Here is a 24,679-nt window from a genome sequence, read left to right as displayed (position 1 = left end):
TAAAATTTAAAAAATAATAAAGTAAGATAAAATAAAGTAAGGTCAATAGAACGCTATGATAGTTTGATTTAAAATAAGAAATATGTTACTTTGGTCTTCATCCAAGGTTCTTCCTAACAGAAATCAGTGAAAAGGTGAAATCAATGTCTTTTTTTATTCCTAACAAGCTTTTCAACCATGAGTTTAATTTAATGAGGAGACTTTTGGAAAACCCTGGATTACTATAGGATGGCAGCTGAAATATTTACAGACAAAATGATATTGTGTGTGGGATTTGCTTCCAAATATGAGGAGAAGTGAATGGAAGTGTAAGAGAAACAAATTTGGCCATGACTGATCCATGTTGAAATTTGGTCAGAGGACCACAGGGATTTATTTTACTATTTTTATACATTTATAGTTCTCCAAAACTTAAAAGGAATTTTAAAATATATTTCCACTCTGTTTTAAGAACTCTAATTTTAAGAAATACTTTCAAACAATACAAATCGGAGGAAATGGTGACATAAGCAAAGAGAGGAATATTGATTATTACTTATTCCCACAACAGAAGAATATTTATTTAAGGAGTTTTCAACCAAAGTTTGACAATTCAGTGATCATAGGAAGAAAAAATTAGTTTACTTGTAGCTCTGTTTTAAAAGAAGCTGGTGGCAGCATTTTGACAGTTTCTTGAAAAGGGATATCAACATTTGCAATCTACCTCTGACTCTGACTACCCTGAGTAAGACTGCCAATAAAATAGGGCAGTTTTCTTAATGACAAAGGAAACATATAAACATATTATGTCATACAGTTTATGATGCTCCCACGACGTCAGGAATTTATTCTAGGGCCTACAATAGTGCCAGGTAAGTAGCAGGTGTTCAGTAAATATGTTTTATTAATAAAGGAACGAATACATGAAAAAACATATGAATGACTGAGTTCTAAATTTTAACTGAGGAAGATATAGTATTTTATATCACTTCATCATGGGGACACAAAACTTAAGGATATACAAAGATAAACATAAGGCAACAGGACTTAACTTTTCGTTCATGTGGGATATGCTCCTGACAGTCTTAATTGATCAGAAGTTGCAAAATCAAGCCCACCATCTGCTCCACCACAGCCTCTAACACAGACCATTTGTCTTTTCCAGCATGAACAATGAACACTCAAAAAGGGGTCCTCCACAGGCAGCACAGAACTTTTCTTCATTGGTCTCGATTTTACTTCCTTACTATGATCTTATAAAAGCAATCACATGCAAGGCAGAGCATGGAGAAGTAAAACAGAGAAGTGGCAAATGTAAGAGGCCACTGCACGGCCATAGAAGCTGCATTTGGCTAAGATGGGATTTAAAACAACAAAAATCCCCCAGCTCTCTATCAGGGAAACACTTCCAAATGGAAATCTGTTTGAGCTGGGGATAGAAGGTGGAGAGGGGTATGTTATTCAGTGTTATTCAAAAGCACCTGTCTGGGGCATTTCTATGCTGGCACAGCTGCTAAGAAGAAGCACAGAGAAAATGCATTCTGCAAGCCTCCCCACATGAATGGAGACTGTACCTCAGATATAAATAACTTGCCATTTGCATCCTCTAGAGTCCCGTGGTAGACAGTTCTTTGTTTGATTTTAAAGTTTCAAATAGCTCAGGGAAGTTAGAGAGGGCCTAACTGTCCTCACTTGCTTACCCATGCTGTCTGCTTGGCTGCTAATTCTACTAAGGAATGTTTTGTGAGTCTCTACTTCCACTGCCAGTACATACACTAAGAAATTGACGAGGGGAAAAAAATCAAAACAAAGATTAGAAACACATAGCAACAGATGACAACTGTGAATAGCATAAAGTTTTCAGTCTTAGTACTACTTACAAACTCTATTGTCCATATTTTCAACGGAAAAGAGGGAGAAGAAAGCTACAGGAAGAGTTGTATGTTCTTTCTGTCTTTCTTTCTTTCACATTTTGTGACTGATCTTGTTTACTCATCCAAAGCTTCATGAAGAAGAGTGCCTTTTAAATATAGTAAGTATATATTAGGCAAAATATTTATATCACTTGGCAATTCAAAGAATAGTTGTATCCTTTTATTGAATAAAAATATTTTTCCTCATGAGCTAGTTCTAAGATTTCTTAAGAAATGTTGGCAAGACTCCAGCATGGGGCGGGGGGCCTTCTGAGCGAAAGCACATGCTCTCCTGTGAGTGACTCGCCTGGTAGCTGTAGTTCCCACGGAAGCTGGCTTCCTCAAGAAAGCGCCTTCAAAGGTTATCGTGTCCATGTCGTGACTGCTCTATCCATCAGCGGATCCAGTGACGCAGTGAAAACACACCTTCCTTCTTCTATTTTCACTTTCCTGCAGGGCAGAGCAGCAGAGCAGTAGCTCCACCACTGCCCTCCTTGTCGGTCAGGATCAGATGGGGCGGACTGGAAAGGCAGGCGGGGCTGCCGAGGCCGGGTGAGGGTGGGCTGTGTGCCTGCCGGGGGCTTCGTGACCAGCCTCAGACCCGGGGTGGGCACGGAAAGGTGCACGGAAACCAGGGGCTATGGGTGCCCAGCCTGCGCGGGAGACCAAGCTCCGCAAAGCGCACCCCGCACTGACTTAGGACTGAGCCCCTAAGGTGGCATCTTAACAAAACATAAAGGGTGCGAAAGTGTACACTATACATGATAAATGCACACAGGAGAAACGGGACGAGTGACGAGTTCAGCACATAGTGTTTGCATTTCCGATGTCAGAACACAAAACCGGCCCCAAAGATCCATTCTACCACATGGCAAATACTGAAGAACCAAGTTTCAGTCTTAAAATACATCTTAAAGTCAGTATTCTCCTTCAAGGAGGAAGAAAAGAACCATGAATAAATGACAATAGAGTGAATTTGCCTGAGTTTCTGTCTTCCACCCTTCAAGTCAAAGAAAACAGCATGGAAACTGTCGAATCTTCACACAACAGCTACTCTTTTATAAAATAACCTGTTTGAGATGTTAATTTAACAACAAGGAAAAGCCAAGCCCTGCTCCTGTCACTATCAAAAAATACATATTTATAGACTTTCAAAAAAAAATTGTATATTAATAACTTTGCACACATATTTGAAAGACAATTTTAGCTAGACAATTTTAGAACTTCGCAGAAATAAAATAGGCAGATAAATACTCCAGCAAACAGCATCAACCGGCAGCAGGGGTATGTTAGCCCGTGGTCTCGTGAAAAATGTTATCTTCTCCCTGGGTGGGCATGGAAAAAATTATGTTAGAAGGTGATATGCAGACACGGAAAGCTGGCAGGAAGCTCTCATATCAATGATGGCTTTCCTTGTTCAAAGAACAATCAGAATTTGAATTTCCATAATATATGTTCGTATACAAATTTTCAAAATTTTAATAGAAGTTATGATACTCCTAGGAGGGCAGGGATTTATCTCCAGTGGCTGGAAGAGTGCCTGCTACATAGTGTTAACTCTTGTTCTATCAACAAATGAATACATTTTAAAAATATATCAATAGATGAATTCTAAATCAAAACTGAAGAAAGTGCTTATAATATCTTGTGTTATTTTATGATAAGGACATAAAAATTACAGGTATAGAAAAAAACAAAGCTAAAAGTCAGGCACAAAGTAGTATGGATAGAACTGTGTTAACTGCGGCTGTATAAAAGAACAAAACCATGCAAAACTAATTAATGTCATTAGAATTCAACACAGTGTTTAAGGAAATTTGCAGAGTAATCTGGAAATGCTGATAATGTTTTGATTTCTGTCATGTTCAGTTTATGAGAACTCACTAAACTATCTTGGTAAGAAAAGAACATTTTCCTGAATATAGAGTATGCTTCACTCTAAATTTTAAAAAGCAAAGATAACACATACTGTACATATGTAAATTGCTGTTATTTATGATCATAAACATAAAAAGATGTTACAAGAGCCGGTAAGTGATTTATGTTTATTAGATGAAATCAGTCATGAAAAAAATAACAGGTTAGGTAGTAACATGTGGTATGTTAATTCTTAATAAGCTGAATGCAAAATTAAACAAAAATGATCATACCTGGCCTTAATTAAAGCTCCACAGAAAATAAATCAGGAGAAAAATCGCACAATGCTAACAGCAGTGGGGATTCCAGCTTTGTTCTCGACTTCCTTGTGGGTCTCTCTCAATACTTACTTTACTCTTCATAATGACAAAGGTATGACAGTAAAAATCAAGCGCGAGAGTGAGGCCTGGGCTTCTCCCCACCTGAACGCCTGCACCCAGCTGGATGGGCTCTTTGAGGTTCCGCCCGCGCAGCTGGCACACCCCTTTGGAGGCCTTCTTCAGCGTCTTCTCAGCTGCCTGTTCTTGAATGCAAGTCAAGTTTGGTCTGTCTCGTCTGGAACAGCAACGCGGGGTGAACCAGACGGGTTTGCTTCCAGTTTTAAGGAAGAGCGATGGAAGCCCCTGCCAGCTCCGGGCACCGGGAGGCGAGAAAGGCCCGGCCGCCTGCCCCCTCCCCGCGTTGGCGGGCCGGGGCCTCACCTGCCTCTCGGCCTCCCGCAGCAGGCTCCGGAAGCGCTCGTCGCGCAGCAGCCAGGCCGGGGGCTCGGCGTGGCCGCGGAGCTGGGCGTCCTCCAGGCGCTGGCGCAGCTCGCGCAGGTCGCACAGCTCCTCGGTCAGCTGCCGCTGCCGCGTCCGCGACGCCTGGAGGTCCAGCTCCAGGTCCAGGGACGTGCGCGCCGCCAGCGCCGCCACGGAGGACCTGCAGGGCTGCGAGACCGCGGCCGTGAGCGCGCCCACCCCGCCCGCGCCCTTCCCGCGGCTTCTTCCCCGAGTGACCGACCCCACTGGAGACAGACAGCCGCAGCGTGGCCCGACGCCAACACAACACGGATGTGGGCCACACGGGTTCAAACCTCCACTCCGGTAACGAGCCAGTGACAGCAAGCTGTCCGCTGTAATGACGACCTAGGCTTTGGCTAAAGCGCAGAGAAACAGACCCTCTCACACGGGGCAGGAGGGCGTCATCTTTCTCAAGTGCTACTTGACACTATAAGCAAGAGCCACAAAATGTTGTGTTTTCTTTGGTTCTGAAATTTCATGTGACTTGCACCTGAAAGGCACAGCTGATGATGTGCAAAAGCTTTATGACAGAAAAATTCTAAATACCTGACAAGAGAAAAGTGATCAAATACATTATAAGGCCCGCAGAAAACGCAGCTACTGTAGAAAGATGAAAAATAGACCGACATGGCAAAATCTTAATGGCCTACTGTATAACGGGAAAAAAGCACGTTCTAAACCACGTTGAGGGCTTTCTGGTTAAACACACACAAGCTGTCAAAAACGTTCCTCCCCAGGGAATTCCCTGGTAGTCCGATGGTTAGGACTCCCCGCTTCCAATGCTGGGCTGCAAATTCAATCCCTGGTCAGAGAACTACAACTGCAAGCCGCGCAGCGAGGCCGAACATCAACAACAACAACAACAAAAAAAAACGCTCCTCCCCACACACGCCTGAAGTAAGCAAGTCTCCTGTTTTCAAGAAAGCTCTAAGACAATAGAATTTTGTACACGGAGCTGAGAGCAGTACTTCCCACGCCACGGCTAACAACGCTGGGGAAGGCAGTTAGTGCAACAAAATCACAAATCCACGAGCCTATCAGCGTTGTTGGGAGGACTGAATAACTGTGTGCGTTTTACACACCCATAACACTATTTTGCACATATACAGAAGTTAAATGCAAATCTAAGTGACTTAATAAACACAAACTCATTTAAAAGCTCTCCTGAATTCAGAGTAGAGCTCACTGGTTCCCAACCACGGGTGACTTGGGCCCTCCGGGGACATTTTTGGTCGTCACAACTGGGGGAGGGGGTGGTACCGGCAACTAGTGGGTCAAGGCCAGGGATGCAGCTCAACGGCCCACAGTGCACAGGACAGCCCCCAACAAAGACAGACCTAGGCCAAAATGCCAACAGCATGGCTGCTGAGAAATACTTTCGTTGCTGAGTTATGTATTTTCTCATCACTCTCAGTCAGCGGCTACTCTAAATACAACCACCACAAGGAGATCTGGGAATTTCTTTTTCTTTCAAAGAATTCTTGCCCGGGAAAGTCAGGGAACCACTACCTTACAAATTAAAAGGAGCAAAACTGTGTACACTGGCGTGACGTGGAGAAAAAATCCGGTGTATATAAAGGAAAACTGTAGAACAGTCCTATGTAGGAGAATGCGCCACGGTGAAAGACCCAAATTTTCTAAACTGTATATACTCCCTTGTCAAAAAAGAAAGAAGAATCTCTTATACAGAATGGCTGTTTATTAATTTATTATATTTTAAAATGTAAAGATCATGTATTATCTTAGATTACGACATTATCTTAGGAAATTAACAAATACTGGTAACATTGACATTATATACACTTTTAAAAATTATATCTAAGTAAACAAGGAAATAAACATATTACCTTTCAATTAATCTTACCTAAAATATTACCCCTTCAGGTTTGTGGAAATAACTCCCAGCGTACATACAGACGGCAGATTAGTCTACGTGGCACATACCTGCTTATAGCGAAGGGTTCGTCTTTCCAAAGTGTTTCGGACAAGGGGGGACTTGCGGGCCAGCATTGAACTGTCGCTGTCACTACGATAAAGCTACACCAAAAAGACGGCGGTTCAGAAACACTTCCTCAAGAGTTCAACATTCATTCTCTGTGTACTCTGAACTGGATTATTTTGGTTCTCGTGCAGGTACTCAAACAGTTATGACGTTTAGAGCTTTTACCAAGACTTTGGGTTTCGCGTACAAGAAAACCCCACACAAGAGTTTCAGGCCAAACAAAGACAAACCAAATAAGCAGACCAACCCCCGGCCCCACCCCTGCTTCAGGTCCATCAACCGAACCAGCTGAGGTTTTCCAGGCTAATCGAGCAACTTCGGTCCTATCAATGCCAACTGCCACTTGGTACGGTGTGACGCTCATGAAAACCCGCACTCTCCTCAGCGCTTTTCACTTTTTATCAGTCATTCTCATTTGCTGTGTTTCTAGCTTTGGCAAGAGCTGGGAAGAGTGGCGTTCCAGATAAGAGCCTCGTTCTTGGCAGGAGGACAAGACCACACCACTAACACCCACCCTGCCCGTCAAGGGAAAAGGCCTGTCTTTAAAAAGAAAAATAAATAATGCCGACTTCACGGGAGCCGAGACGTTACGTATTTCATTTGGCGGCAGGTTTTCATTTCAGGATCAACATGTATCTGTGTGAAAGCAAAGTCCTGGCCTTCACGGCCTTACTTTCCATGCCAGTGAACCCCAGATAGCAGGAAATGTTGCAGCACTGCACTTACGTGCCTCCCAGTCATCACAAACATATATAAAAACAGAGGCCTCTAGAAGCATCGCCGGTCAGTGCGTGTGCCTTTGTGCTGAGCACAAAGCACAGTGCAGGGGCTGGAGGCCTGTCTCTGGGGAGGTGAAGGGCTTCCTCCTTCACCGCCCCGTCCTCCTCAGCAAGCAGGCGGGAGGCTGCTCCACAGGGGTTCGGCAGGAGTCTAGGATAAGGAAGGATGGCCTTCGATCAGGCACCTCCAGCCGCGTGATGAAGCATCAGGCCCCACAGGGCCGCAGCCTGATGGGGCGGGAGTGCCCCGCCTGACCCTGGGCTGCCCGGGGCAGTGCGACCGGGACACCTCACTGTGTGGGGAGAGGAGCTGCAGGCCTCGCAAACGTGGCCACCCGGGCCCCAGTCCCTCCTGTGAGTTGCTCCCTCCTGTGAGTAAAGGATTCCCTGCCCAAGTATCCATTGACAGACGAATGGATAAAGCAGGCGTGGCACATATATACAGTGGAATATTCCTCAGCCATAAAAAGAAACGAAACTGAGTTACTTGTAGTGAGGTGGATGGACCTAGAGTCTGTCATACAAAGTAAAGTAAGTCAGAAAGAGAGAAACAAATACCCGTATGCTAACACATATATATGGAATCTAAAAAAAAAGGCTCTGAAGAACCTAGGGGCAGGACAGGAATAAAGACGCAGACGTAGAGGATGGACTTGAGGACATGGGGAGGGAGGGGGAAGGGTGAGCTAGGACAAAGTGAGAGAGAGGCGTGGACTTATATATACACTACCAAATGCAAAACAGATAGCTAGTGGGAAGCAGTCGCATAGCACAGGGAGATCAGCTCCCTGCTTTGTGACCACCTAGAAGGGTGGAGTAGAAAGGGTGGGAGGGAGACGCAAGAGGGAGGGGATATGCGGATGTATGCACACATATAGCTGATTCACTTTGTTATACAGCAGAAGCTAACACAACAATGTAAAGCAATTATACTCCAATAAAGATCTATTAAAAAAATACCACAGACTAGGGAGATTAAACAACAGAAAAGTATTTTTTCACAATTATGCAACTCAAGTCCTAGGTCAGGAGGGCTGTCAGCAGGGTTGATTTCTATTTTATTTATGTCTGGTTTAATCATTATTTCCTTCCTTGTGTTAGTTGTCATTTATTTGCTCCTCTTTTCTAGTTCTTTAAGTTGTAAGGTTTTGGTTTGTTGATTTGAGATATTTCTTCCTTTGTAAGGTAAGAGTTTATAGCCATTAATTTCCGTCTTAGTAGAGAGGAGGAAAACTTGCCACAATTTGGCAATGATGTTCTAGATATGACACCAAAAGCACAGGCCACAAAAGTAAAAAGGGCACAATCAACAGACCTCAAAGACAACCCACTGAATGGGAGAAAATATACCCAAATCAGGTATCCAGTAAGGAATTAATATCCAAAGTATCTGAAGAACTCCTACGAGTCAAAAACAAACAAATCTGATTTTAAAACTGGCAAAGAACTTAAAGAAGATATACAAATAGCCGTTAAGCTACATGAAAATATGATCACACTATGAATCCCTAGGGAAATAAAAAGCAAATCCACAACAAATACTACTTTACATCCATTAGGATAATTATTGTGACAGAAGCAGAAAACAACAAGTTTTGGCAAAGACTGGGAGAAAATGGAACTTCAAGTGCACTGCTCACAGGAATGCAAAATTGTGCAGCCACTGTAGAAGAAAATATGATGGATTCTTAAAAAATTTACTGTTGAATTACCATATGATGACCCATTTTTATCTCTAGGTATATACCCAAAAGAAATGAAAGCAGGGACTGAAACAGATATTTGTATAACAATTTTCTAGCAACATTATTCATCATAGCCAAAAGATGGATGCAACTCAAGTGTACATCGACAGATGAATGTATAAACAAAATGTGTCACATATGTACAGAGGAATATTGTTCAGCCTTAAAAAGAAAGGAAATTCTGATGCAACCAACATGGATGAACGCTGAAGACATATGCTAAGTGAAATAATTCAGACACAAAATGATAAATATTGTATGACCGCATTTATAGCAGGTAGCCAAACTAGGCAATCTCATAGAAACAGAAAGTGGAACAGTGTTTACTAAGACCTGGTTTGGGAAGAACTGGGAGTTACTATTCAATGGGTACAGAGTTTCAGTTTGAGACGACGGAAAAGTTCTGGAAATGTAATGGCAACGACTGTACAACATTATGAACGTACTTAATGCCACTAAATTATACACCTGAAAGGGTTAAATAGGTAAATTTTATGTTATATATTTGCCACAATGAAAAACTTAATAAAGCTTTAAAAGCTCAAAAGAATCAGTATTATACTTTACTGATTTATTTGGTCTCTGGCATGCATGCTCTTGAAAGCAGGGCTGTTTCTTTTCTGTGCTGTTGCATGTGCAATCGGTGGTACATAACAGGTGTTCAATAAATACTTGAGGAAAGAATAGATATGGCTAGTAGGTACTGGTATCTATAAAAATTAAAGAAAACTATATATTGTCCCTGCTATCAATAAATGTATCATCCATTGAGCAGATCAGTTACACGCATTAAATACCTGAAGAATTCCAAAGAAACATGAAAACAATATGCAACAGTGTAGTATTGACTGTAATATGTCAATACTCACGGAATTCAGGATGAATTACTACGGAAAATCATCAAGAAGAAAATCTGAGTAATGTGCGACATAAAAGGAAAAAGAACGCAGTCTGAAATGGCATAGAGTGGGCACAAAGCAAATGTAAAAATTCAGGAGAAAATTTTAAAGTGGCACCAAAAAGACTAAGGGGTTGGGGGAAGCCATAAAAAGCCTATTAGATCTATTTAGCTAATAGCAGGTCTGCAAGTTAGGATAAAGTACTTAGGTTTGCACTGATGAGTCAGAAAAAAGATACAGCATCCTAAGCAAAGTGATGACCTAAGGGAAAGATGTTTAAGGGAATCAATCTGAGGCTGAAATGAAAAATAAACTAATGTGGGTGGAAAATAAAGGCAATTTATGCAAAAAGTTCCCATAATGATCCGTTAAAGATATACCGAAGCCTATGGATCCTCTCCCCAAGAAAAAAATCCATATACTTTGTTTGGCATATGATTATCAGGTTGAGGACCTCAGACCTAGGCTAAAGAACTGGCTGTGAAAAGAGAATGGCATGATTAAATCTAGGAGTTTACAATAAAGTAATGTAAAAAAAACTTAAAATCAGACACTTGTACTATGGATCCATTCACATAAATCAAATAGGACTAAAATTGACCGATATTTTGATTTTTAGATCTATAAACTGTTCGCTCTCTAGGGACATGGTTTCCTAGGACTGCTTCAGGATTTTTAGCAAAGACTGAAACTCACAACTTCATGTTTTCTTTTAAAAGCATAAAACTAGCATCAAAATAAATGACAGTGTTGGATTATGATACAGAGGACAGGAAAACAAAGCTGTGATTCCAAACTTATAACAAAAAATTTACTTTTAAAAATTAAGGGGGACGATCTCCCCCCAAGACACTTATTAACTACAAGGGAAAAATATTAATTTTATTGTGGAGAAACGCTGACAGACGTCATTTTAACAACATAAATAAAGCTGACTTCTTTAGCGGTATAGCAAATTCACAACATGTGTCTCCTGATAGTATACATATGACTCAACGTCACTTCTAGATATTTCTGCCAAAAACACAAACCTGAATCTAATGAGGAAAAATCAGACAAAGCCACATGGAGGGACATCCCACAAAATAATGGGCCTGAATTTGTCAAACATGTTAAGGTCATAAAAGACAAAAATGTTCCAGAATAATGAAGATAAAGGGACTTGAGAGGTAAAAGCAAAGCATAAACCTTTATTGGAACCTTGACAAATTTTTTTTTCTTTTTCTTTAAACCACATTTGTGTTTCAATTGGTTAAATTTAAATATGTCTATAGATTTGAAAATAGTACTAATTAGTTAATTTTCTGATTTTGATTACTATGGTAATGAGGCAGAATCATTGTTTTTAGGAAAATACACTGAAGAATTTGACTGGAAAAGGGTATGATATCTATAAGGTATTCTCAAATCAGAAAAGAAATTATATCATGTTTAGTAAATGGAACACTTGATGTTAACTGGATCCCAAATAAACAACAAAAGAAACAAACCAAAATGCAACTAAATAATAAACAAATAGGACTTCAAAGGAAATACCTAACTTTTTAAAAATACTTATGAAGCTGTGGACTAAGGATGCCACCTGCCATATCAGTGAACAACAGCCATCAGCCACTACAGCTGCCCCCAATGCTGAGCCCTGAGGGAACTCAAGATAAAAACAGGAAGCCCACCATCAAGCCCTCAGCCACTACAGCCGCCCCCGATGGTGCACCCAGAGGGGACTCAGGATGGGAAAGAACACGATTCTGACCCTAGATAGCTAAGGTGCATATCAAAGGAATGCTTTCAGTGAGCCCAGAATCTTGTATCTTCCCCTATGTAGAAAAGTGCTGCATTCATTCACTTGAGATGTCCGGTTTTCTATAATTAACTTGCAGCAGTGGTGGAGGCAAGTCCTTGTACTGTGCAACCATCCCTATGTGGAAACCCACTCATTTTAACGAAAGCTTGCTCTGCTGGGAGCACGGATAAGTTCTGAGCATTGTGGTGGTTTTACACTACCAGAGGGAAAACCCAAGACACGTAAAAGGAGCTAAAACGACTTTAGGGCAAAATCCCGGAGGAGTTAGACTCACAAGCAGCACACTGGCCCACCCCACAATTTCACTAGAAAATTTTATCCCCAACAAATTCAACTTTAAAATGGGAAACAGATACTCTCAAACAGAGAAACATGGAGTGTCAGAAAGCCAGCCTCCTCGCTAACACTCTAGCCAGATTCACATGCAATACGTATGGAGCTCACGCTTGCAAGGACCAACCGAATTAGGGCAATTACACTAAGAGATCTCAACCTTAAATGGCCCAATTGGGTCTGTTTTGACATGTGAAAACCGGGGGATTTTTTTTTGCATATGCAGCTAGAAAAAGATCAAACAGAAATGGAATGCTTATTTCAATTGGTATTTAGAAGCGTCTAAAAGGGGAAATGATAAAGTAACTTCTTCGCAAAAAATCAACAAAAGGTTGCTCAAAATGATACTAGAATTTTTAAAAGCCAATAGCGTTAACCTTGTCTCTCACTCCGTTCCTTCTTTATATCCTCCTTTATCCAAACTGCCTAACCCAGACGCGCTCTCTCTCTCTTCCACCAACCCATTCTCCTGCTGCTTCCCCTACCCCGGGAAAGGAAGACATAAGATCAGAAGTACTCATAGCTCCCTTGAAGGAGAAACCTATTACAGGAAGAGGTGAACTGTACTCTGCGCTTACGTACACATCCTGGACCCGAGCAGAACTTAGTTTAGCTAAGGACTTTCTTGAATGTAGTCAAGATCCATTGGGATTTGCTAAGGAATTTGAGATAATCGTCCAAACCTATGAGCTCAGGTTTTCCGATTTATATCAAGTAATACAGCTATTAGTTTCTAAAAGTCAAACAAAGGAATAAGTAGAGAAAGCAGGATGGAGAGACCCCTTAACAAATTTTGATTTATACAACCTACAGGCTCAAGGTGAATGCAAGGAGTTAGCTCATAAATTACTCAGAATTATCACAGAGCTTTTTCCAAAAACTGCCGACTGGTCAAAGATTCAGCAAGTAAACAAACACGAGATGAATCAATCCTGGATCACTATGAGAGGTTCAAGGAAACTTTTAAACAATATTACGGCATGACACCCGAATCATTCTTTAACCACCAAGATGATTCTTTGCTTAACTCCATCTTTTTAGAAGGTCTGGATGAGGAATCGGCTGCTCTAAACGACACGATTTAGGCATGTTAATCATTTAGACATGATTTGTCTGTATCACATACAAATGCCCTTGTCATGCTGGCTGACCAACTTTTCAAAAGTACTAAAAAGAAAAAGATGCCTCTATAAAAATTATGAACATTCAGTTGCAACAATTAAATAATCAATGTCAGTCTAAAGTTAACCCAACCCTATTCAATCCGCGACTGGTAAATTCTGAAATTTGCCTTTACTGAAAAACACTGGGTCATTACTGGGGAAACTGCAAGACAAGAAAAGAGAGACCTAGAAGGGAAACCAGATACAGACTGTAATTTCAAGTTAAACAAGAGTAAGGCTGATCTGAGGGAACATGGGGAGTCTTTCCCCTTCTCCTCTCTAACACCCTGGAAGAAATAGAAATGATTATATGAGAAGAAAACAATTAAAGCAGTAATAGATACAGGAGCTACCTTTTACATTTTGAACCCTATCAAAATTAAAGGCTCTCTCTCTCTAACACCTCAGTACAGATGGTAGGGGTTTCTAATGCAAATATTAAGACGCTCAGATCATTACCTTTAGAATTATAACTAGGAGAACTTAAACAAAGGAACTCCTTTTTCCTAGTAGAATATACCCCTATGAACCTGAAAGGTATAGATTTATTAGGAACTTATGATGCTCATATTTCTTTTACTGTTAAGGGAGAAATGGTTTTAGCCCTAAAAGATTACTCAGATTTCTTCATCATATAATGTTTGTGACTGAGAGTGATGCTGAACAAGAAACTGCCAGGCTTAGTACCTGAAGAATTGGGGTCACTTGATCCTACTGACATAGGGAAAATACATTCTGCAGCAGCCATTAAAATTACCACAGACCAAAATATACCCCTGTCCAATATCAGTCAATACCTATCGAGGCGGGAAGCCACAGAAGAAACAGAACTTTTGATATCAGCTTACATTAAGAAATGGCTTACTGTGCCTTACAGTAGCCCCTGTGACACTGCCATTCTGCCAGTTAAAAATCGAATGGCAAGAAAATTGAAATTGTCTGAAGCATCTTTTCCGACCACAACGCTATGAAACTAGATATCAATTACAGGAAAAGATCTGTAAAAAATACAAACACATGGAGGCTAAACAATACACTACTTAATAACGAAGTCATAACTGAAGAAATCAAAGAGGAAATAAAAAATACCGAGAAACAAATGACAATGGAGACACGATGACTCAAAACCTATGGGATGCAGCAAGGGCAGTTCTAGGAAGGAAGCTTGTAGCAATACAATCCTACCTTAAGAAACAGGAAACGTCTCGAGTAACAACGTAACCATGCACCTAAAGCAATTAGAGAAAGAAGAACAAAAAAAAACCCCAAAGTTAGCAGAAGGAAAGAAATAATAAAGATTAGATCAAAAATAAATGAAAAAGAAATGAAGGAAACAATAGCAAAGATCATTAAAACTAAAAGCTGGTTCTTTGAGAAGATAAACAAAATTGATAAACCATTAGCCAGACTCATCAAGAAAAAAAGGGAGAAGACTCAAATAAATAGAATTAGAAATGAAAAAGGGGAAGTAACAACTGACACTGCAGAAATACAAAAGATCATGAGAGATTACTACAAGCAACTCTATGCCAATAAAATGGACAACTAGAAGAAGTGGACAAATTCTTAGAAAGGCACAACCTGCCAAGACTGAATCAGGAAGAAATAGATAATATGAAGAGCCCAATCACAAGCACTGAAATAGAAACTGTGATTAAAAATCTTCCAACAAACAAAAGCCCAGGACCAGATGGCTTCACAGGCGAATTCTTTCAAACATTTAGAGAAGAGCTAACACCTATCCTTCTCAAACTCTTCCAAAATATAGCAGAGGGAGGAACACTCTCAATACCATTCTATGAGGCCACCATCACCCTGATACCAAAAGCAGACAAAGATGTCACAAAGAAAGAAAACTACAGGCCAATATCACTGATGAACATAGATGCAAAAATCCTCAACAAAATACTAGCAAAGAGAATGCAACAGCACATTGAAAGGATCATACACCATGATCAAGTGGGATTTATTCCAGGAATGCAAGGATTCTTCAATATAAGCAAATCAATCAACGTGATACACCATATTAACAAACAGAAGGAGAAAAACCATATGGTCATCTCAATAGATGCAGAGAAAACTTTCGACAAAATTCAACACCCATTTATGATAAAAACCCACCAGAAAGTAGGCATAGAGGGAACTTTCCTCAACATAATAAAGGCCATATATGACAAACCCACAGCCAACGACGTCCTCAACGGCAAAAAACCCAAAGCATTTCCACTAAGATCAGGAACAAGACAAGGCTGCCCAATCTCACCACTCTTATTCAACATAGTTTTGGAAGTTTTAGCCACAGCAATCAGAGAAGAAAAGGAAATAAAAGGAATCCAAATCAGAAAATAAGCAGTAAAGCTGTCACTGTTTGCAGATGACATGATACTATACATAGAGAATCCTAAAGATGCTACCAGAAAACTACTAGAGCTAATCAATGAATTTGGTAAAGTAGCAAAACACAAAATTTAATGCATAGAGATATCTGGCATTCCTATACACTAATGATGAAAAATCTGAAGGTGAAATCAAGAAAACACTCCCACTTACCACTGCAACAAAAAGAATAAAATACCTAGGAATAAACCTACCTACGGAGACAAAAGACCTGTATGCAGAAAATTATAACACTGATGAAAGAAATTAAAGATGATAAATAGATGGAGAGATATACCATGTTCTTGGATTGGAAGAATCAACATTGTGAAAATGACTCTACTACCCAAAGAAATCTATAGATTCAATGCAATCCCTATCAAACTACCACTGGCATTTTTCACAGAACTAGAACAAAACATTTCACAATTTGTATGGAAACACAAAAGACCCCGAATAGCCAAAGCAGTCTTGAGAATGAAAAACGGAGCTGGAGGAATCAGGCTCCCTGACTTCAGACTATACTACAAAGCTACAGTAATCAAGACAGTATGGTACTGGCAGAAAAACAGAAAAATAGATAAATGGAACAGAATAGAAAGCCCAGAGATAAACCCACGCACATATGGTCACCTTATCTTTTATAAAGGAGGCAGGAATGACAGTGGAGAAAGGACAGCCTCTTCAATAAGTGGTGCTGGGAAAACTGCACAGGTACATCTAAAAATATGAGATTAGGTCACTCCCTAACAACATATACAAAAATAAGCTCAAAATGGATTAAAGACCTAAATGTAAGGCCAGAAACTATCACACTCTTAGAGGAAAACATAGGCAGAACACTCTATGACATAAATCACAGCAAGATACTTTTTGACCCACCTCATAGCGTAATGGAAATAAAAACAAAAATAAATAGGACCTAATGGAACTTCAAAGCTTTTGCACAGCAAAGAAAACCATAAACAAGACCAAAAGACAACCCTCAGAATGGGAGAAAATATTTGCAAATGAAGCAACTGACAAAGGATTAATGTCCAAAATTTATAAGCAGCTCATGCAGCTCAGTAACAAAAAAACAAACAACCCAATCCAAAAATGGGCAGAAGACCTACATAGACATTTCTTCAAAGAATATATACAGACTGCCAACAAACACATAAAAGAATGTTCAACATCATTAATCATTAGAGAAATGCAAATCAAAACTACAATGAGATATCATCTCACACCAGTCAGAATGGCCATCATGAAAAAATCTAGAAACAATAAATGCTGGAGAGGGTGTGGAGAAAAGGGAACACTCTTGCACTGCTGGTGGGAATGTGAATTGGCACAGCCACTATGGAGAACACTGGGGAGGTTCCTTAAAAAACTACATATAGAACTACCATAGGACCGAGCAATCCCACTACTGGGCATATACCCTGAGAAAACCATAATTCAGAAAGAGTCATGTACCTGTAAAAGTATGAGATTAGATCACTCCCTAACACCATACACAAAAATAAGCTCAAAATGGATTAAAGACCTAAATGTAAGGTCAGAAACTATCAAACTCTTAGAGGAAAACATAGGCAGGACACTCTATGACGTAAATCACTGCAAGATCCTTTTTGACCCACCTCCTAGAGAAATGGAAATAAAAACAAAAATAAGCAAATGGGACTTAAAGAAACTTCAAAGCTTTTGCACAGCAAAGGAAACCATAAACAAGACCAAAAGACAACCCTCAGAATGGGAGAAAATATTTGCAAATGAAGCAACTGACAAAGGATTAATCTCCAAAATTTATAAGCAGCTCATGCAGCTCAATAACAAAACAACAAACAACCCAATCCAAAAATGGGCAGAAGACCTACCTAGACATTTCTCCAAAGAAGACATACAGACTGCCAAAAAACACATGAAAGAATGCTCAACATCATTAATCATTAGAGAAATGCAAATCAAAACTATGATGAGATATCATCTCACACCAGTCAGAATGGCCATCATCAAAAAATCTAGAAACAATAAATGCTGGAGAGGGTGCAGAGAAAAGGGAACACTCTTGCACTGCTGGTTGGAATGTGAATTGGTACAGCCACTATGGAGAACACTATGGAGGTTCCTTAAAAAACTACAAATAGAACTACCATATGACCCAGCAATCCCACTACTGGGCATATACCCTGAGAAAACCATAATTCAAAAAGAGTCATGTACCAATGTTCACTGCAGCTCTATTTACAATAGCCCGCAGATGGAAACACCCTAAGTGTCCAACATCAGATGAACAGATAAAGAGGATGTGGCACATATATGTTCACTGCAGCTCTATTTACAATAGCCCGCAGATGGAAACACCCTAAGTGTCCAACATCAGATGAACAGATAAAGAAGATGTGGCACATATATACAATGGAATATTACTCAGCCATAAAAAGAAACGAAATTGAATTATCTGTAATGAGGAGGATGGACCTTGAGTCTGTCATAGAGAATGAAGTCAGGAAGACAAAGACAAATACGTATGCTAACACATATATATGGAATTTAAGAAAAAAAAATGTCATGAAGAACCTAGGGGTAAGACAGGAATAAAGACACAGACCTACTAGAGAATGGACTTAAGGATATGGGGAAGGGGAAGCTGTGACAAAGCAAGAGAGAGGCATGGACGTATATACACTACCAAATGTAAGGCAGATAGCTAGTGGGAAGCAGCCGCACAGCACAGGGAGATCAGCTCAGTGCTTTGTGACTGACTGGAGGGGTGGGATAGGGAGGGTGGGAGGGAGTGAGACGCATCAGGGAAGAGATATGGGAACATATGTATATGTATAACTGATTCACTTTGTTATAGAGCAGAAACTAACACACCATTGTTAAGCAATTATACTCTAATAAAGATGTAAAAAAAAAAAAAGAGTCATGTACCAATATGTTCATTTCAGCCCTGTTTACAATAGGCAGGAGATGGAAACACACTAAGTGTCCATCATCGGATGAATGGATAAAGAAGATGTGGCACATATATACAATGGAATATTACTCAGCCATAAAAAGAAACGAAATTGAGCTATTTGTAATGAGGTGGATGGACCTAGAGTCTGTCATACAGAGTGAAGTCAGTCAGAAAGAGAAAGACAAATACTGTATACTAACACATATATACGGAATTTAAGGAAAAAAATGTCATGAAGAACCTAGGGGTAAGACAGGAATAAAGACACAGACCTATCTTGACACTTTAAACCTATGAATGGTCAGTTTTCTCTGAGTAAAACGGTTGGGAGTTGACATCGTGGAATTAAAGACATAGCTATTTCCTAGATTCTGCAAGCACACCTGGACAGGGAGGGCGCTTCAGGGCGGCTTCCAAAACGCGGTGCAGCCCCACCAGGGAACAGTATTTGGCAACGAAAGGGAATGGAGCCCTGATCCACTCTGCGACTCGGACAAATCTCGAAAACATGATGCTGAGTGAGATAAGCCAGACGCAGAAGGCCACAGACTGCACGACTCCAAGTACATGAAATGTCTAGAACAGACAAATCTATAGAGACAGAGAACAGATTCGTGGTTGCCAGGAGCTGAGGGAGATGGGAGTTATTGCTAAAGGGCACAGGGTTTCTTTTTGAGGCAATGAAAATGTTCTGGAATTAGATAGTGGTGATGGGTGCACAACCTTGTGAGTGCACGAAAAACCACTAAGCAGGGCACTTTAAAATGGCACATTTTATGGTATGTGAAGCATATCTCAATTTTTAAAAACTGCGGTAATTTTCAGGACAAACCCAGTTGACCCGTACACTAGAGGGCTGCCCCACACTGCAGACAGGCACCTTTGCACAGGACGGAGCTCACCTCCTGCAGTGGTTCTCTGGTGTCCTGCCTGAGCTCCAGGTGGCCTGGAAACGTCACACTCACTGGGGCAGTGCCCGATCTCCTGACAGCACTGAGGCTGGCACACAGGAGCCCTCTGCCTGGCTCGATGTCCCACCCACTGAACTGTGGGGCTTGTCCCCCAGGGGTTGGCCCAGCCAGCTCCCTTCTTCTTTCCCTCTCCCTCCCTGAACCCCTTGAGCTTTAAGGAAATAGAAAGAGGGCCCTCCAGACGGAAAATGTTGAGGATTCCACAGCTCCACAAGCAACCTTTCAGGATGCCCTTGCCCTGTCTTTCTACAGCTTCTGAGCAAAGGCAGAGGCCATCCTCTCACCAGTGGTTCCGTCCACAGAGGGATGGGGATGTCTCTTGGGGGCATCCCAGGCAACCTGATCCCTGTCTCTCTCTCTCTCTCTCTCTCTCTCTCTGACACACACACACACACAGACACACACACAGACACACACACGCAGAAGGCCAGGCCCGCTCTCTCTGGGTTACTGCGGAACACTGAAGTATTAACATTCATTTTCTTTCTTCGGCTGTGTTGGGTCTTCGTTGCTGTGCGTGGGCTTTCTCTAGTTCCGGCAAGCGGGGGTTACTCTTTGCTGTGGTGCACGGGCTTCTCATTGTGGTGGCTTGTCTTGTTGCGGAGTATGGGCTCTAGGCATGCGGGCTTCAGTAGTTGCACCACTGGGAGTAGTTGCGGCTCGCAGGCTCTAGAGTACAGGCTCGGTAGTTGTGGTGCACAGGCTTAGCTTCTCCGCAGCATGTGGGATCTTCCCGGACCAGAGCTCGAACCCGTGTTCCTGCATTGCCAGGCGGATTCTTAACCACTGCACCACCAAGGAAGTCCCAAGGTTCATTTTCTTCTGTTCCACTGCATATACACTTGTATACACTTGACATTCAGTATCTACCCATTGATTGAGAATATTCTACAAATTGAAGAATACATTCATAATACTTTTCCAAAGTTTCATGTACTCGTATCACCATTTGCATGGTTAGTAAATTCAGGGGTTTTCACATAAATACGTTTAACGTCCGTTCTTCATGGAAAAAACAGACAGCAGGTCTCTGTGGTCTTACCCCCTGTTATGGAACATCTTAGTAACCACCAATCTGCTCGAAACAAATTCAGCTCCTAAATGTATCATTGCAACCAGGTAGATAGAAGGAGTTCAGCGAGTCTCCATCAGACCATCTGGCTCCCAGAGGACACTTGGCAATGTCGGAAGACACTTTTGGTTGTCATGACTTGGAGGGCTGTGCTACTGGCAGGCACTAGGTAGAGACCAGGGACACTGTGAAATATGCTACACTACACAGGACAGCGTGACAATAAAGAATTACCCGCCCCCAAATATTAATAGTACCAGGGCAGAGAAACCCTGCTCTAAAGTAACACCTGCCCAGTTTGGATACCTCTTAGGACACTGCCTGTCAGCAATACAGTAAGTTGAATGACTCCACATGTTTCTCTATGTAACCAACTCACTGAACATACACCATCAACCACAACGGTGGCAAAAACAGTGAAGGCTTATGAGTGGGGTTAACAGGAGGCCTCAGATGGCCCCTGGTGAGTCCCAGCTACTCCTAAGGTGTCGGAAAGATTCCTTTGACACCCTCCCCCCACCCCGCTCCTGATTTCACCTGCCTTAATTCAAGCATCAGCTAAGTCCTGTGCACTATTTGTACCCTTCACAGTTTCTCTGATATAATCCCTGACTTTTCTAGTCCTACTGACCCAGATATCTCTAACTTAGGCCCGTCAGTATCTGTTGAAACCTCCGACAATTTCCAAGTGGCCTCTCCTCTCAGAATTCCACCCTGTCCATCACTCATATTTGGCTAGCTCAACAAGTAAGAGGTGGTGCCTAACGTGAGTGAAACTCTAAGCTCAGTCCACAAGGTGCAGGCCTCCCAGGAGTGCGTAAGGAGGCAACAAGAGAACGGATATAAAACGCCCGGCGCAGTCCCCCTGAGCGCCCGACAAATACCAGCTAGCGTGGCTGTTATCAACGGACACCAAGCTGACCACATGCTTCCACTGTCTCTGGGAGAACAACACATGGGGCGAATCGGTTTCCTACTGCTGCTGTAACAAACTGCCACAAACCAGGTGGCCTAAAACAACACACATTTATTACCTCACAGTTCCGGAGGTCAGAAGTCAAAAATCAGTTTCATTCTGCCAAAATCAAGGTGTCAGCAGGGCCGTGTTCCATCTGCAAGCTCTGGAAAAATACACCTCCTTGGCTCTCGCAGCTTCCAGAAACTGCCTGCATTCCTCAGCTCGTGGCCACATGACTCCAACATCTGACTCTGCTGGCACATCTTCTTCTCTGACTCTGACCCTCCTGCTGCCCTCTTGTAAGGATTCTTCTGATGACACTGAGCCCACCCAAATAATCCAGGATGATCACCTCATTTCAAGACTCTTAACTTAATCCCACCTACAAATGCCATTTGTGTTGGAAGGTAACTTACTAACAGGTTTAGGAGACTACGACATGGCCATCTTTGGAGGGCCATTATTCTATCGGGGTGGCGGGGGGCAGGTGTCTGTTAAATATCAAACAACAGTGAATATAAGATAAAAGTAACCAGTGGGTATAACACAGTACAAGGGGCACACAGTTACCTAGCCAAGGGAAGGAAGGTCAGGTTAGGTAGTGGATTTGGGCTCAACTCCGGAGTCAGACAGACGCCTCCTCGTTGGCTCTGGGAAGCGAGGTTACTAAGTCAACCCCCTTGGCCTCAGCTCCACCACCTGTCCACCTACAACTCATGCAGCCCTCGTGGGCTTTAAGGGAGAGCATTCACCAAGTGCCTAGAGTGCCTGGCACACGATAAGCACTCCACGTGGTCCTAAGACCCAAGGGATCCCAGCGGGGAGAACAGGAGGCAGGAACACCACGGTGAGGCCTCAGGGAAGAGGACACGGGCACGTGTGAGCGCCATGGAGGCAGGGACCTATCTGCTGGTGGTCACCACTGGAGTCCTGAACCCGGAAGCGTGCCTGAGATGGAGAGGCTGTGCAACAGTTAATGAACGAATGAATGGGTGATCGAATGAACAAACGAACAGAGGCGGTATGCTTGAACTGAGTAGGGACTGGGCAGTGGGGTGGTGTACGTGACAGAGCACTGCATCAGGGTCAGAAGACTCAGCTCAAGTCCCTGTCCTTCCCACAGCCGGTGGGGCGCACGCCTTGGCTACAGCCCTCAGATACAAGATGAGGGGTTTGAAGGAAGCGGCCCTGGCTCTTCCAAGAACAAAGCTGGAGGATTCAAGCCACGCGTGGTCTTGCCCGAGCCTGACCTGCCGCACACGAAGACTCGGGGTCAGTCAAACTGAACGGTTCGCTCTCTTATTCCAAACGCACCCAGCACTTCCTCTTCCGCAGCACTTTCCTCACATTCCCCCTTCTCAGCCCCAGCACTGAGAAAGCACGAGAAACGCTCGACCTAGGAGATGATGGACAAGGATGCAGAACCCCCAGGCTCGAGTGAGCCCTCCTCCTTTCTCTGAAGCCATCACCACATGAAAATGGTGCCTGGCGACCATCACTGTCTCCATTTTATGTGTCTCCCATCTCCCAGACAAACTTGGTCTCCATCCACCATCCCAGCACACAGGAGGCCAAGAATCTATAACTATCACTTCATTTTACTGGATTTGAATGGGAATAACTGAACTCAGGAAAACTTAGCTCTGCTTTTATGCCATCAGATTAATTTTACTGAATTTACTGGAAAGGCAGCCAATTAGCAAAAGGACCCAGGCTAGAAGCAGCTCACCGGGCTCACCCGGTGACCTTTAACATGTCACTTGACCCAACGGTTTATGCACTAGAACCTGCCAGAGGTGAAACACAGTTTCCACTTCCAAAATCAGAGCGAAAGGGAAGAAAAGGAAACTTAGAGATTTCCAAACATCTGGGAGATATTTTTGGAAATGAATGACTTTTCCATTCACTCCTCTTAAAGAAAAAAAAAAAAAAGAGAGAGAAATGAAAGATATTAGATGGAGAACAAACCAAGAAGTGGTTGTTGATCATCTAAATGGAAGAAGATTCTTACAGAAGCCCACTCCTTATAGCCTGAAAAACAAGACACTCCCCCATGTATACAGAGACTACCTATAATCTTAAAGAATGAAAAATGGAAAAATCATTATTTGCTTATCAGAAAGTTTATATAATCCCAAAATAGACTCTGCGGGGTAAATATAGTAAGCCTCCTATTAATTAACACCAAATAAAGGCTCCAAGAAGGTAGCAATGATGCCATCTTGCCCTGTTATGTGGGGCTCCAACCTGGCAATTTCCAGAACCGTGGATTGTTTTCTCCTTAAAGCAACAGCCTGTTCAAAAGACTTTTAATATATCACAGAATTTCTCCATGTGGCACAGGTCAAACCCCATCTCGTGAACAAATGGATCCCTAAAAGCTTTTGTCATGATATAATCTGGGCCTTCCACCATCATCCCGATCATTTAATACTCTGCTTTGATCTCAAATGTGACATGGTCCACCACTCAGACTGCTCGAGGTTGGCATTTCCAGTAACGTACAACCCCAACCGAGCTATCGGAAACAGAACACTAAGTTTCAACAGCTCAGTCCACCTATAGGTTAATGTCAATACAGCCCTGCAAGAAGCAGACATATACATGTCAAAGGCACTGAATTTTTCCAAAAGAGGCAAAAAAGTTCTTGCCATATTATCCACCTGAATGGTAAATACCTTTTTATAAAGTGGCCATTGAACTCTGAGTTGATGTATGTGGAACACATACGTGTCACTAATGTAAACCACATACAACTCACCCACAGAAACTACCAGTCACAAAAATGGTGAATTAACCTTATTTTTAATCTTATTTATTTATTTATTTGGCCACGCCATGCAGCACATGGGATTCTTAGTTCCCTAACCAGGGATCAAACCCAGCCCCCTAATTGGGAGCGAGGAGTCTTAATCACTGGACCGCCAGGGAAGTCCCAACTTTATATTTTTTAACAAAGTTTTTGGGTATGATTCCCAGAAAACTAACCACGAAAATTATATGCACAGTACTGATCTGCAGACATAGTGAATTTAA

Source organism: Globicephala melas, chromosome Y (assembly GCF_963455315.2).
Source record: "Globicephala melas chromosome Y, mGloMel1.2, whole genome shotgun sequence".
Lineage (NCBI taxonomy): Eukaryota > Metazoa > Chordata > Mammalia > Artiodactyla > Delphinidae > Globicephala > Globicephala melas.
This window is presented reverse-complemented; position numbering follows the sequence as displayed.